We start from the raw sequence: 3762 nt of genomic DNA, 5'->3' as shown, positions 1-3762 counted from the left end.
TCATAAGTTCTGCAGGTATTTGGTCATAAAGCAAATAAAAATGTTGGCAAAGTAGATAAAAGTAGATCTCAAGATCACTGATCTTAATACAGTTCATCCTGAGGTGAACATGAATGTCTGAAACACACCACTTTTGTTTGTCAGCCCTGTTTGGATTGACCTACGGGAATCTGCCCTCTCCAGCTGTAGCGTTTTATTATTTTTAACACTATAGGTAGTTATAGGATATTTAACAGAAAAGTCCAAGTAAGGAGGTGGTTGGGGTGGGAGGAAGGGTCCAGAAACTGGACTTATGCTTAGAAAAGTAAATATTTATTGATTGTAGTGAAGTTACGTAGGTTACGTTTTTTAACCCTACACCTAAACAAATTGAGATTTTTTAAATTATAATAGTTTTATTTTGAAAGTCTAACCGGATGTCCCTCCCCTTCCAGTGGACCACCATGGGACCTTACTTCAGGGTTCCTCCCCCTGACAATTTATTGAGGAAATGTCTGAGGTGACAAATCAAAATAAAATAATTTAGTGTAATATAATGCAGTAAGGCTGTCAGGCATTCTGTATTGATGTCAGATATGTTTCTCTGGTAGATCAACTTTTCTTATTTAATTTAATCCCAGCTGAGTCTACATACATGCAGGCATGCTTGAAGTAGCCTAAAGTCTTTGTGCAAGTGGCACCTTTTCACCTTAATGATAAATTAGCTTAATTAGCTTTAGTTTAAAAAGAAATATTGATGAAATGTTCAATCCCCCCCCAGAAGATTTTGAGCATTAAACATTTCCTGCATTCTGGAGACATTTTCTGAACCAATTTATTGAAAAAATTTATTGGAAATGTCTTTATTTTTATAAAGGGAAGGACAAAAGTTAGGTGGCAGGTGACAATTCAGAATATAAAAATATAATATAATGTAATGCAGTAGCTTATTCTTTTTTTAACTTTGTTATTTATATTCATTATATATATTTATTTTACATTGCAGGTTTTCTTATTGTGCAAGTAAACCTTTCTCATAGCATTTTATTTGTTAATTAACATTTCTTGGTGCAAGCTATTTTTCAGTGGTGACGGCTCTATGCAGGGTAGGCTGTGCAGTTGAAGCTACTGCAGCTCCAGTACCAAACATTTCGGTTATTTTCGCGCATTGGCGATTTGTTTTTGGCCCACAATACAAGAAACAGCTCGAGCAGAGGGGGATGGAGTGGGGGCTAGTAAGAGATGTGATTGAGCCAGCCCAATGTCAGTATAGGCTAACCCAAACTGAAAACACTTGTGATCAGAAAACAATATCACCACAATTCCACACAACTGTTCACTTGAGCACTTCTGCCAAAGTGCAGCTCACAGCCGCTTTAGAGGGAATGAAGCATCCTGGAGACAATAAAACAGTCTCACAGCGAGGGGGACAGAGACAGCAGGACACAGAGCGACAGGTGTCATCATAGTCTATCACTACTGTGCGGCGACTGTTAGCCGTTTGCGTTAATACATTGACTACAGCATTTATGTTTAAATGTACTGATAACAATTTTGCAATTTAGAAGTCGCGGAGAAGCCCTAAAGCGGTGAGCAATGCTCTCTCTCTCAATGCAGGCAGTCTGAGTAACGGTGGGGGGGTCACATTACTGAACTTCAAAAAAATGTTATTGTGAGTAGCCTCCGCTCTTTGAAGACCTGCGAGACAGGCCGTGTCATGAAGATTATTGCATATTAACATGGAAAATATTTTTGTTGCTGTTGTTGAGTTACATTTGGGGCTACAGTCAAAACATCTGGGGCTACAGCCCCGGAAAAATTACCTGGCGACGCCCTTGAATAGTAGTCAATGGAAAGAGACAACTAGGCCTATGTTTTTGATATGATGTTTGTCAATTTAAAATATACATTTGAAAGTCAAGAAAGTCACAGTTTAATGTCAAACTGTTGAAGTATGTAACTGTCGCATATGTGATGTCGTAACTTTTTCTCTCAATGACTGAAGCTATTGTTACTGAAGCTAACGTCAAAGAGCTTACACGAGAGAATAATGTGATAAAAAGGACTGAGAGTCGTTGGATTAAACACATCAGGTGAGATACATTTCTGCATGAAACATAGCTAAGTTACCTAGCTAGTAGCAATTAAATGAGTAATGTTAGTTTGCATTACGTGTCAACATGTTGCTAATGTAAATTGTGCAAGACAAGAAATGTAGTTCATTGAACAGTTTTCATACAAAACTAAATGTTACGTTACTGTTTTACAACAAACTGCAACTGTCTTGACAGCAAATTATCTTTTAAATTGACAAACATCATATGTGTAATTCAGAGCACTATTCAAATGGGATAAAAATAATTAGTTGTCTCTTGTCATTGACTACCTTACATATTTTTCTGAATAAATAATTAATTAAAAAAAACACACGTCTTCTGTATAACTGTAACTTGGGGGCATTGTGGCCCAGTGGATAGCTGTGTGGCCTTAAAGCAAGGAGATTCCAGGTTCAAAGCCTGGTTGTTCTGGCTTTTATGTGTGGAGTGTGGATGTTCTCCGCTGCCGAGGTTTCCTCTGGGTGCTCCGGTGTCCCCCACCATCAAAAAACATGTTAGGTTGGTTCTCTGAGATTTGGTAGACTGTGTGAGGGTTATTAAAAACACAATACAATACAATGCATTTCTTCAGGGACTGCATCATGAATTTCAGCTGAGTCAGTCTCTCTCTGAGTGATCAGGCTTCACTAAACCTGACAGAGTTAATCCTGATAACTGCTCTCACGCAGCTGCTTACAGTATAAGATTAGAAGAGTTTAAATTGTCGCTGCTGCTGAAGTCTGAGATCCTGAGTTCAAAATCATCTACAAGTCAAACTAGAACATGAGGAGTTCCACAGGGAAGTGTTCTGGGTCCTCTGCTGTTTGTGATCTATGAAGGAAATCTGAGGTTTGTTTGCTGATGACTCAAACATTTTAGCTTCATTAAGAACCAGAACAAACTGAAAACACTGGATCAGCTCAGAAGTGATGCTCTGTGGTGACAGCAGTGATGACATCATCCAATCCCTCCTCAGCCTGGTAGACGGGGTCATCACCATAGAGACTGGCAGGTCATGTCCTGCACTCAGAGCAGGTTAGAAAGAAAATTTACTTAATTTATCTTCATCTAACTGTCAATCACTGACATCATTGATGGTGGTGGTGATGGTGCAGTGGATAAGACAAATGTCTTTGGTGTGAGAGACCTGGGTTCAATTCCACCAATGTGCCCCTGAGCATGGAACTTAACTCCTAGTTGCTCCATAGGTGTGCGACATCTGACATGTATACAGTAGTAATTGTAAGTTGCTTTGGATAAAATTCTCTGATAAATGTATTGATTGATTTTATGAATTGACTTATTGTAAGATCAGTGAATGATTCAGTGTTACCTGTGGCCCTGTGTCGATATAAAGACACCATGAGGACAGTGGAGATGCAGTACGGACAGAAGACCACCAGGTGGCAGATCAGTCTAAACACAAGCTGGAAGGGGGCTGAGGCAGGGGTGTGGAGGAGGCGGGGTTGTCGGGGTGGGCAGAGCTGCGGATGTGGGGAGATGAGGTTGTAGGTTTACCTGTAGAGAGAATCCACCTGGTCAGGTGAATCTCTGGATGAAATAAGTCCTGAAATCAAAGGTAACCTCCTCACCTGTGACAGAGATCCAGCTGGATGGAGACTCTCCACGACCTCTGATGTTACACTTGTAGAGGCCTTCATCAGACTTGTTAACATGGTGGATGGTC

This window comes from Micropterus salmoides, unplaced genomic scaffold (assembly GCF_014851395.1).
Source record: "Micropterus salmoides isolate LMB-PRFRI ecotype aquatic unplaced genomic scaffold, ASM1485139v1 Ms_hic_scaffold_1576, whole genome shotgun sequence".
Lineage (NCBI taxonomy): Eukaryota > Metazoa > Chordata > Actinopteri > Centrarchiformes > Centrarchidae > Micropterus > Micropterus salmoides.
The sequence above is the reverse complement of the archived record's forward strand: the minus strand, read 5'-3'. Positions refer to the sequence as shown.